This window comes from Marmota monax, unplaced genomic scaffold (genome assembly GCF_021218885.2).
Source record: "Marmota monax isolate L192 unplaced genomic scaffold, Marmota_monax_Labrador192_F-V1.1 WCK01_AAM20220418_F8-fsc00024, whole genome shotgun sequence".
In the NCBI taxonomy this organism is placed as follows: domain Eukaryota; kingdom Metazoa; phylum Chordata; class Mammalia; order Rodentia; family Sciuridae; genus Marmota; species Marmota monax.
In genome coordinates, this window is record NW_026695224.1 from 27,814,378 (window position 1) to 27,827,206 (window position 12,829).

A 12,829-nucleotide genomic window follows, 5' to 3' on the forward strand; every position below is an offset into this window, starting at 1 on the left:
GTTCAGAAATTCATAAATATTTATTGAGGCAGAATAATGGTGTCCCAAGATGCCCACCTCTTAATCCCCAGAATTTGTGAATATGTTTAACTACATGGCAAAAGGGGATTAAGTTTGCAGATAGAATTAAGAGCACTAATCCAACGGTTTTAAAACATCGTCCAGGTGCACCCAACATGATTCACCAGGGACCTTAAAAGTGGAGGGGAAGACAGGGGAGTCAGAGGTCTCTCTGCTATGGGACAAAGGTGCAGAGAGATGCCTTAGAGCCAAGGCACCTGGGCAGCCTCTGAAGGAACAAGGAAGTGGTTCAGCCCTGGAGCACCCAGAGCTTCTGTGCCTGCCAACATCTGGATCCCAGTCCAGCAAGACCCCATTTGGACTTCTGACCTTCAGAACTGTAAGAGAATAGATTTGCATTGTCTTAAATCACAGTGTTTGAGGCAACTGTTACAGCAACAAAAGAAGACCAACACCAGCACTTACTTGGTGGCTTCGTTGATAGCTTCATGTTCAATCCTGGGGCAAAACAGCAAAGACCACAGCGGCTGCCTCTGGCCGCCTGCAGCTCACACAGAGTGGTGCAGACAAGAATCCACAGCCATACAGGCAAGAAGAAACCAGGTGGACAGAGAGACCCACAGAAGGTCACCACTTGGATGGGGAAGACAAGACGGGCAGCATCTCTGTAGAGGTAACATCTCAGCCTGCAGAGAGAGGAAGGCTTGGGGGAGAGAATTCTAGGCTGAGGGACTACATATGCAAAGGCCCTGAGGTGGGAAAAGCTTGCCACATTGCTGGTATGGAAGGAAAAATACAATGTCAGCAAAGTGCAGCAGGGCAAGAGCAGAAAAGCAAGAGATGAAGTCAGAAAGCAAGGAAAGAGTCAGCAAGCAAGGACAGAGTCAGCATGATGGTGAACTGGGATGTAATCCGACTCTTTGCAAAGAGTAATCTGCGAAGACTTCAAGGCCGGTTTGGACTATCTGCAAAGGGTTCTGGGTTTGGAGGATTGTCAGTGGAAGATGAACAAGACCCCCTTTGTCATTGTGAGAAGCAGGAACTGAGACAGGGGACGCCGAGACCCCAGGAAAAGGGCTTTGCATCTTTTAATCTCCCTTGCATCCTCTTAACCTGCTCAGAGTCCCACGGTGTATTTGGCCACTCCCATTTGCTCCAACATCCTTCTCCAGATTTAAAATAGGAGGCCTGGGTCCCAATCCCCGCTCTGCCTCAGAATAAACTACGTGAGCCTGGACAAGTGCCCTTTTCACTGGTCAAGGTGCCAATCTTGCCCTCCTTTAGTGATTTACTTGAACTAGATAATCTCTGGAGACCCTTCTTTGACTCACCAGAGCTGACAAATGGATTCACCTACCAACGGGTTCCAAAAGAGGAGTATTTTTTTTTCTTCCCATTGTCTAATGATGCTCCTGAGAGAATGCTGTGGCAGGAATATGGCCTGTCCCCTTAAAAACTCATGAGAGTTCAATCCACATGGTGAGGTAGTAAGAAGAGGGAATTCAACCTGGCTGTGATGTGTAGAGGTGGGGCCTTTGGAGTTGGGATTAGATAAATTCAGAATATCGCCCACCCCCATGATTGAACCCTGGTGACTTTCTAAAAGGCTGAGAGACAACACACCACACAAACATGTGCACACACACACACACAGTGCACACACACCCTCCCTGCCTCTTGCCACCTGATACCCTGTTCCACTTCAGGACTCTGCCAGTTAGATGGTCATCACCGTGTGCAGCCCCTTAACCTTGGGCCAGAACACGGGCAAAAATAAACCTCTTTTTTCTAATAATGCATCCAGTCTGGGGTATTGTGTTATCATGACAGAAAACAGGCTGACACAAAGAGCTAAAGGTGCAACAGGGAAGACCCACTCAGTGATCCTGAGAGCCCGCCAGGTAGTGTTAGATCCAGAGGCTGTGTGAAAGTGCATCAGTGACCTATGAAGTTGTCACTTCAGGGAGCATCCACCTGCCAGGAGAAATGCTGCATGTACTTCATGCCCCCACGCACAACCTGGTAGCTTCAGGTATGCCAACCACTAAGCATCTCATGTTAATTAGGACAAGTGAGATGCTGCTGCTGTAATAAATAGCCCCCAAAAGTCAGTTGCTTAGAATAAAAATTAATTTTCTAACTCATGCTTCATGTCCAATGTCATCACTGTCTACAATGGGTTGGATTATGTCCACTAAAAATTCATATATTGAGGCCCTCACCCCCAATACCTCTGACTGTGGCTTTACTTGGAAATAAGCTCATTGCAGATGTGATTAGTTAAGATGAGGTCAGCTGGAATATGGTGGTCCCTAATTCAACATGGCTGGCATCCTTACAAGAAGGGGGAGCTTGGAGACCCCGACAGGGAGAACGCTGTATGAAGATGAAAGCAAAGACGGAGCGACATCTCTAAAAGTCAACGGAGGCCACAAAGATGGCCAGAGAACTACAAGTAGCTAAGAGAAGTGCGGAATGGACTCTTCCCAGTCCTTGGAAGGAGCCAACCCCATCAATACCTTGATCTTAAACTTCTAGCCTCCAGAACGTGAGATAAATTTCTGCCACTTAATCACCCAGGTTGTGATGCCTTGTTATGGCGGCGGCCCTAACAAACTAATGCAGTGTCCCCAAGGAGCCGGGATAATAAGAACTCTGCCATCTCGTAGCTGGACCATGTGGAACTCAGGGCCACTTTTTTTTTTAAGGAGTAAAGCCTGGGGAAGCACCAACTGGAAGATGCTGTGCTCTGACACAGAAGAGACACAGGCCACTTTTGTCCAAAGGCTGTTGGCCAGCTCTACATGGGCAGGTCCTAACTCAGGGCTGAGGGAGGAAGAACATCTAGTGAACATTATTATCTCCAGCAGGACCCCTCCCAGGGGCTAAAAAAGCTGAGTATAAGAATTCTTTGTTGGAGGGCGACTAGTCAGTCCACCCTCAGCCTCCCCACTGCAAGTTTCAGGGGAGTTAGAGGTGGTACGTGGAGTAGTAGAGACTCGTGGCAGATTTCTTTATATTTCAGGTGACCCCTGAACTCAAACTGTCCTCATTGTAGTTGGTGGTCAAGAGCATTATGCCAAGACAAACCCAGCTCGGAATGAGTGCTGGGATCAACAAGTGATATCAATTGCAATGGTCAATGATGAGGAGGAAGTGTAGGTATGCCACCGAGGGTCCCTGCCTCCTGTTACCACGGGAACAGGCAAGGGTAATGGGGAAATGCTCATTTCTGTGTCAGTCCCCAAAAGAGGTCAGAATGCCTGATCTTAGACCTCAAATAACTTGATCAAATCTTCCCCTACAAAATATGCTACAGGCAAGTAGGAATATGCCACAACGAAGCTCATCAGGCTGGATAATTAAATGCAACACCAACAAAAAAAAGATAAAAATAGTCTACACCTTTCAACAAATGGTAGTGAAATGATAGAACACTGCAAAATTACTGGAAAAGAGAAGCATGAAAACAGAGAAGGGAAGTCATCTTCGAAAATTTACAATTAAACCCGTGATGGCTTAATAATGAAAATGGAACCTAGAATAGCATGAAGTGACATCTCTAGTGAGGGAAAAAAAAAAAAACAACTTTTTACTCCAAATTTTAAATCGAGCTAAATTCCAATTTAAGAATGAGGACAAAATGAATACATTTTAAAAGAAACACAATCGGAGAAGTTACCACGAAGAAATGCTCATTAAAGGCGAGTTTTGGAAATGCACTTAATCAAAAGAATATCACAGGACGGTTTGAGAGCAAGAAAAATGTTGATCAATGAAACTGTGGACGATGTGGGTAAGTCCGAGCCAAGGCTGCTGTAGAGGACAGGCATGGCTTGGGGGGTTTCCCACAAGGGTTGCCTCCTCTGGCTTGGGAGGTGCAACCCATGCAGTTCCAGGGAAGGCTAGCTTGGGTCCAGCTCCTGGAAGACAGCCTCCCAACTCCATGGTGCCTGACCCACTAAGGTGTCCTTGTATCCCTGGGCTCCAGGTCAACAATGTGATTTATGGTGGGAGCTTTGGGCAGTGCTTAACTCAATGTGACCTCTGGAAGAGGGTCAGCAGACACTGAGCAAAGTGACTTGAGCCACACAGATCACAGATGCTCCATGCTTCAGTGAGGCTTGAATGAACTTCCCCAGTGGGTCCTCCCTCAGGCCTTTTGTCACCCATTGCTGGTAAGAGAATCAAACAGTGTCCACACAACTCCGTTGGGAGTGGACATCTGCAAGTGCCTGCCTGGTTTGTCCTGGATTCTGCCCTATGTTTGTTTGTTTGTTTTCCTGTGTTACTTTTAATCTGTCTGTTTAAACTGTAACCAAGAGTATAAAAACAAACCCTTCCCTAGATACGCACCTCCCTCTGTGGACTGCTAAGACTTATGTCATCACCTTCTGTGCTATTAACCCTCTTGGAAAGGTTAACAATGGACAATGGGAAGAAAAAGGTTTCATAGAAGTTACGTGGTTTTTCCAAAGTCAGGCAACATTGGTGGCTTTGAAAACCAAGATTAGAGCCTTCATTTTTTCAGGGCTCCTAACAGGAACCCGCACCTTAAGCCCTGGCACAGAGGCTTGGTTCTCACTGGAGATGGAGAACCTGGTCTCAGCTCTGGAAAGATTTCTGAGACAAGAGGAGGAAGCACTTGTTAGGCAGGCAGTGGGGGATGGGGAAGGGACCAGCCCTTAGGGCTCTCAGCTCCACCCAGGGCCCTCACAACACTCCACCAGAAGACTCTTCCAGACAGGGGAAACTGGGTCATCCTGCAGTTGAAGCGGAAAAGCTAGACAACCACAAGGGTAATTCAGGACCAGGAAGGGAAGCCCCGGTCTTGGGCATGCGCAAGAGTCCAAGGGACTGACAAAGTGAACCTGTTGCTACTTATCCCATCATTAGCATTGCAGATTGCTCCCCCTCTGCGTTTCCTGGAGGGAAAAACCAAACTCCTGGGCAGTAGAAGAGAAATCATATAAAATTCAGCTGTCAATCAAGACAACAATCCACCCCAGATCCACCCAGGGGAGAAAAGGGAGAATTAGCACAGCCTAAGAAAGCAAGTTCTGCTGATGGTGTGCAGGGCTTTGAGCTGCTACCCACTGCAGCAGCCCTCTCTACTCTCCAGAGTGAACTTTCGCTTTTAAATGAACTTCTCCCTTGACCTCTGGGGCTCTGCAAGGTACTGCGGGTTCTGGAGGAAGCCTGGGCTAAACGACGTTTGTTCTAATAATCAGATGGTGCCTCACTGAACAGGAAACCAAAGCGACGTTGCTTCAGAACGTGAGCCACCAGCCAGGGTGGAAACGCGCTTCTTGTCATTTAGGCAAGCAACTGAGGGGTGTTCACAACGGGATCGGGCGACATTTCCCTCCCCAAACACGGTCTTGAGAAGCTTTACCATCCAGCAGCGTGAGGAAGATTATGAAAGCAGTTCTTCTAAGATGACTTTTTAATTGCAAAATGACGACAGACACCGCGGCCTCTCCGCCTCCCGGTTTAGGGAAACATCTAGAAAGGGTTTGTGTGTCCCAAGAGGAAGGCTGCTGCATAATTGCAAATTATTTCCCCTCGGGTGGGTCCTGCTGACAAGATGATCTCCCAGCAGGCTGACAATCAGAAACCTGCTTCTAATCGGGTGGCTTTTCACAGCCGGCGACCTTTCTCCTTTATTCCGGGATAGAATGGAAATTAGCGCCATGTCTGCCTTCCCCTTTCACTTTCATGGGCCATTTATCATATCAAAGCCCATTTGTCTGCGCACCAGCCTAACCCAATTAGGTAAACAGTTCTTGGAGGGACCCGCAGCTGTTAGCAAGACAAGTAATCACAAAACAAAGCCTCCTGGATCCAGCTGCGCCATAAACCCAGTTTTCAAAAATATGGCAGTGAAAGGGGAGGTCTTCAGGGGGCCGCTATGATGCTCCGAATGCTTCGTTTGCAATGGAAGCGCAACCCAGAACTCCTTGATGTGGTCACCAAACCCTGCAAGACCTGGCCCTCCTCCCTCCCGGCCCTTCCAAGCCTGCCCCTGGTCTTCTCTTGGATCCACCAATGCTCTGAGCCCCCCCCCCCCCCCCCAGCTTCCTGAGTGCTGGGTTTCCAACTCCCATCATCAATGTTTCTGTTCTCAGAATCCACCCTTCTGTTCCTCCCGTTATACTTAGAGCTCCCTGTATTTCTCCTTCGGAGACACCTTCTGCTGTGGGAAGTTATGTACTTACTCCTTTGATTATCAGTTGAATCGTGTGTCTCTATCATGAGAGCCTAAGCCGTGGCGGGAGGGATGGGGCCATGTGATCACTGCACTGCAGCGTTTCATGTGTAGTTTGTGCTGGGTTTACGTTTTCTGAAGGAGCATGCAGGTGCAGGGTTGTCTGTTTTAGGGGGGATTTCAATGATGCCTCCTCACGCCTCCCGAACTTGACAGAGATCATCGCATTAAAAAAAAAAAAAAAAAAACAGATTCTGAGATATGACACAATATACTCAAGACGGTGTGGCTGACAGGTGGTGGGGTGAATTGCAAACTCAAGTATGACTGGGAAATCATGATTTTTCTTTTCTAAATTTTCGAAATACTTGCTTGGTACCAGACCCAGTGCTAAATGCAGTCATCAACTCGCGTAAGCCTCAAAACAAACCATCAAGGTAAGTAGAACCATGCTGTCCATTTTCCTGGTGAGACAAGTGAAATTCAGGGAGTTTAAATAATCTGCCCAGGGAGGGTCACACAGTTAGGAAGGGACAGAGCTTCTGAATCCCAACACCACACTCTTTAATGTTGCCTCCCTTCTCCTGTGTCATGTGATCACAGGTCACTGCTGTGCTTTCCTCTAATTTGGTTTTGAATGGCTTCTCACTGGGGGTGACACCAGCCATGGAGGCTAGCCATTTTCTAGAAAAGCCCTGACCAGGAGAATTAGTCCAGGTGTGTCCTGGGTGAGCCACAGGAGGAGGTAAAGCCCCGTGAAAGCTGTGTTACTCCCAGATCTGGGAGAGGCTGTGGTGCCAGCCGGAAGCTGATGGGATTCTGAAGGTTCCAGCAGTGGATAAGGAACCAGAGAGCGGCCTCCAGGCCCAGGTTTAGGATGGAGCCATTTTGCAGACCCCCAGCCGGCCGGCTGGCTCCTTAGGTAAAGGCCCCCATTTATAGGACTCTGGTGTGGAGCATTAGGCCTCACCATGCTCAGCAGCTGTGGGATGTTGGGTTTGGGGTGAGAGGAGGAGCAAGCAGCCTGTACCACACAGCACCCCAAGGCCAGGGGACATTTCAACCAGGCCATAGGTGACAGGTTGCCACTTGGTTCAAATAAGCCAGGTCAGATCTAAAAGTGGACGCCAAGACAGCGCCTACAGGACACAGAATCAGGTCAGCCACCTACTGCCCTTCAGGTCTGGGGGTCATTAACGAGTGACATGTTAAAATGGAAAAGAAGACTGTGATCAGGACCGTGGCAATAGTGTCAGGAGAGGTCAGGCTCAACAGCAAAGGCAGCTGGGAGGGACAGTGGCGGGCAGAGTGAGGGGCAACAGTGAAGTTGCCAAGAAGGGGAGGGCGATTCTTGCTGAACTGGGCTGGACTGGAGCCAAGTCTCTGCCAGGTCCTGGGGTGCACTGGGCAGGCAGTTCCTCGGGGCTAAAGAGCTGACAGTCTATGATGTCTCTGGAGCCCAGAGAGGGCCAGGACTGGGTTTTCTTTCTTTCATTAATATTTGGCTGGTGGAAGATCCAGGCATCACCTTGACTTTGCATCTCATAGAGAATTCGCTTTCAGGATTGAGGAGACCATGTCCTGCTCAGTAACACTAGTTCTTTCTTAGTCTTGTATTTGCGTGTGTTCCTGAGAAGCCCCTTCCCAGCCTGATAAGTAGAGTTAGCACATGCTGAGAGCCATAGCCCAGTCAGAATGACGCCTGGCATTTTGCCAATACGGAGTGGTTGAGAGGTGACACCAGCAGGCCTTTGGGATGATGATGGTTATGTTAAGCTGTGTATTCAACTGTAATATTAGACCCCTGCTGTCCACCTCCGCCTGCTACTTTGGAGTTCTGAGGGGATTCCCAGAGAGTTCCCATTGGTTGGGGAAGTGCCGGACCAGGGATTTCTGGTTGATGGTTCCTGGAGGAGCCGCGTGGCGTTCGGGGGAGTTCCCGAGAGCGTGTGTGGAGTGTGCTGGTGGAGTTCAGAAATAAAGTTTGTTCCTGCTTCAGTGGCTCGTGATTTGTGCCCAGCCAGACTGCGGCAAGCACACTTCAGGGTTACCCCATCAGCCCCACTAACTGAGCACCTCGTGCATGGAAGGTCTTGTGCCTAATGCTGATACAAAGATGAATGAGACCCTTATGCTCCAGTTCAGCCACCAACACAGCTCACATTCTGGGTTTAGTCAAAGAAGATAAGAAATCAGGAGAGAAGCTCAGACTTGAAAAGCTTTGCAGACCATGGCTGTTATTTAAGGTATAGTTACTCTGCCCAAAATTGTTCCCAGAATTTCATACATGTTGACAGCAATCCCTTGAGGTAGATGCTGCAATTAGGCTCATTTTAGCTGGAAGCCGAGGGTGCATATCCTATAAAAAGACATAAAGCAATGAAGTAGTGAAGCTGGGATTTAGACTCAGTACACACCACACTGCAGAGCATACCGTGCAGGCACCAGAGCCCCTGCTGCAGTTTGTGCCAGGAGGCAACTTACAATGGGTATGGGTTCTAGGATGTTCACTTGCACCTAGATATTGGAAGAGCATGAACACTCACCATGAGATCACAAAGCAGAAACCAGCAGGTCTGACCTTGGAAGGTCTGAACCACTACTGGTAGCAGCTGGGTTCTCTAATATCCTGTTGTGCTGGAAAACACCTCTTTCCCTCACAGTGATGCTTTCCACACCTCCCTGGTAATACCACTCACCTGGTTCTGATTCCACAGGTCTGGAGTGGGGCCTGAGACTCTGCATCCCAGGGTATGCTGATGCTGTCAATCCATAGACCATACCTGGACAAACAAAGCTCTGAGCGGTGGTTCTGAGTGTGCTTCCTGGATCTGCAGCAACAGCATCACCTGAGAGCTTATAAGAAATTCACATTCTCTCAAGTCTGGTTCCAGAACTATGGAATCAGAAATTCTGGGGAGATCTGCATTCCAAGCTCTCCTGGGGATGCTGATGCAAGTAGATCTGGACCCCTGATTTGGAAAGCAATGCATTCTCCTTGACAAATGCTGACCAATGTCCAGATGAGGGAAGAGATCCTGATGTGATTTCTACAGGCACAGAGGACCCATGCAGAACCTTCCAGATAAATCTCTCAACTTCTCAAAGATGGCAAATTGTGTGGTAGCCTTCTAAAAACCCCAGACCATACCCAGATTCATCTTTAGTCTGAATCGAAGTTGTCCAATATGTATTTCAGTATATGTAGGCTTTATCCTACTTGATACATTTGTGGTAAGACACAAATTATTTTTCTACATTTCCAAGATCTAAATGTAACTACAGTAGAAAAGAACATGTAGCATAACAAAGACCTCACTCCGATGAACATGGCTTCTGTATTTGTTGGATGGAAGGTTATGACTTCTCAATAATAGTTCAAGCAGAGTTGTTGTCATAATTTTACAAGCCCTAACTTTAATTCAATAGAAATTGGGATATTTGTTTCATTGTATCAAATTTGCCTCTGAATATCAGGAATCATTTGACCGAAGTAGTCTATTAGTCAAGAAAGGATGAGCTAAGCAATAAATCCATAGAAATTTCCACTTGTTTATATATTTATTTGAGAGCCAGGGATTGAATTCAGGGGTACTTGACCACTGAGTCACATCCCCAGCCCTATTTTGTATTTTATTTAGAGACAGGGTCTCACTGATTTGCTTAGTGCTTTGCTTTTGCTGGCTTTGAACTTGAAATCCTCCTGCCTCACCCTCCCCAGCTGCTGGGATTACATGTGTATGCCATACCGACTACTGGCTCCACTGGTTTATTTTTATCTCGGGCTCATATTAGACATCCAGAATGGGGTATGCATGAACGATAGTAGGTGGCAGGAGTTAAGGAAGGATTTTACCCCATCCAGCCAACACTCTAGGCTCACAGAGCTCTCCCATCTTGGAACATAGTTCCTTCACCATGAAGCTCCAAGATATTGTTTCAGGGCAGTCACTGGACACTCCTACAGAAGTTTTTTAAACCTCTCAGCTAGAAGTGACACATTTGTTTTACCAGATAGGAGTCTGGGAAGTTTATCCAGAAGGGAGAAGGGGATCTCAATTTCACCCTGGCAGATTCTTGACTTATGCCACAGAAAAGAATTTTAGGATGCATCAAAAGAGGCACAAATGTTTAAGAAATCCAGGAGATTTATTCAGAAAAGCAATAGAGCAGGATACATATTCAAAGGGTTCTTGTGAGGGCGCTCGTGAGACACATGTCTGGGACCCGAAGCTCTTCTTTTAATATAAAACTTGTAAATAGCCTAAGAAGCACATGGGGGTACCATCAGCCTGGTGAGCTCAGTCCTTCTCATTATGGAGCACGGGGCAGCTCACTGTGGTGTGGTTCTTGCAGGAGCTGTAGTTGATGGCATACAGTCAACAGATAATATTTGAAATACCCCTGATATCATAAGTGTCTAACAATATTTTCCCTTGGATTTAGTCAAAAAAAAAAAAGAGCACTGTACAAGTTAGCAACGTATGGAGGTATTAATCAGCTCAACTCAGTACTCTGAGATTCAAGGTTATTTTAAGAATTTGTGTCTGTAGGAAGACAGGCTTGGAGAATAAAGGTGAGGGTGTTCATGGAGCCTCTCAGATTTAAAGGTGCATTCTCTTTCCCTTCCCTGTTAGTGTTCTCCTTATCTATTCTTATTTCTTCGCTCCTCCCTGGCTTCCACTCACATTTCATTGGCCAGGACAAGTCTCATGACTGCTAGCTGCATGGGAAGCTGGGCAGAGTAGCTTTCTCTAAGCCCAGGAAAGAAAGGAGAAGGGAGGGAGCAGTAATACAGTTTCCACCTACAGGTGAAGTGTTTGCCATTTGAGTGTCAATAAGTATGTGAGGTACAAAGATGAACAACAACTCCATAAGGTCCCTGGAAATCAGAGTGTGTTATGCTATTGACAGAGCACTTATTGCTTGCCATGTACAGACAAGAGCGCTTTATCTATGTTATCTCAGCTGGTGCTAAAATAGCCCTACAAGGTGGCCCTGTTATTTAATGAGCCAGATTTCGCCTGCAAGCAAGATCTGATGCGGATTAGGACCCTATTCCTTCTGCTCCAAGGGTACTCAGGGTCAACCCTGGCACAGTACTCCTTGATAGTAATGTCAGCTCCTCCTATTCTTTCAGAGCTCCCCAGTTCCAGTTTGCCTTTCCATGGACCTCATAAGTATATAAAATTCTATTTTGCCAGATTTGCACCATAATCCCTGTAGCCCTTTCTCCAGTGAACTGGGTTCAGAACTACAGCCAAGGGTACTTTGTGAAGGGTTATAGAAAATAATGTTCCTACAAGACCGCTGGGGGGGGGGGGGAGAATAGAGGGACAGTGTGGCTCAGGGGGAGGGAGGGAAAATTAGCTAAACATTAAACCTCTCCCAGTATATCCTTTCCCAGTGACAATGGGCCCCAGGGAAAAAGCAAATTTATATCCCTTCCTGGGTTCATCCCCAGCATCTCCACCAAAAGTAAATATTTACCCCTTCCCAAACACAATGGGTTCTGAAGGGAGGAGGTGAACACTCAAACTCTAGGCCCTGGACTTTACCCTTTCCCATGGCAGAGGAGTTCTGGAAGGAGAAAAGCAAATAGTGAAGCTCTAGGTAACAATGGGTCCCAGACAATGAGTTTTCAAACTTTTTACAACTGCCTTCCTGAGTTAAAATTTCAACCTGTACAACTAGGCCCCTGAATGTCCAAACGGCATGTCCGCAATTTCCAATAACTAAGTCACCCTTATTATAAACTATAAGAGCCAGACTTCTTCTGTAACCTGGGGGCCATCTCCACACCCAGAAAATGAGCCCTCCCGTGCTTGAATGATGGACTTCACTGCAAAATAAAGGACAGCCTGCTGGTCCAAGGTTTGCTTCCCATCTCCTGCTTTTTTTTTTTTTTTTTTTTCTTTTTTTGGTGCACCATGACCTATCACTTGGTAAAGTCCAGTCCCTGAAAAACGTCATCAACACACAGGGGATGACCCACCACCAGGGGTTAGCACAGACTGGAGACTTCAAGACCGATCACCTCATTTTCTCTTCTGTTCAAGAGAGAGATGGGGACTTGGTCTTCTCTAAAGCTAAAAAGCCCACAATCTGTGGACACACAAGGGAAGAACAGGAAGAAACATTCAGCAGGATATAGATATGCAATGGAAAAGGATTCTTCTTTCCTTACCTGGGCTACCTGGAAGTTTGAAGGTAAACTAAACACAGCAAATATCTTGTCACCTTATTCTTGGCCTTTGGTACAGTATTTACCCCTTTCCCATGTGTACAGGTCTTCCCCCGTCAGCTCTAGTGTTAGTATCAGAGAAGCCTTCTTAAACACTTACAAAGAGGCACGGTATATATTAAAAATAAGGGGGGAGGGGAGGGGAGGGGGGATAGTAGAGGATAGGAAAGGCAGCAGAATACAACAGACACTAGTATGGCAATATGTAAATCAATGGATGTGTAACTGATGTGATCCTGCAATCTGTATATGGGGTAAAAATGGGAGCTCATAACCCACTTGAATCAAAGTGTGAAATATGATATATCAAGAACTATGTAATGTTTTGAACAGCCAACAATAAAAAATTAAAAAAA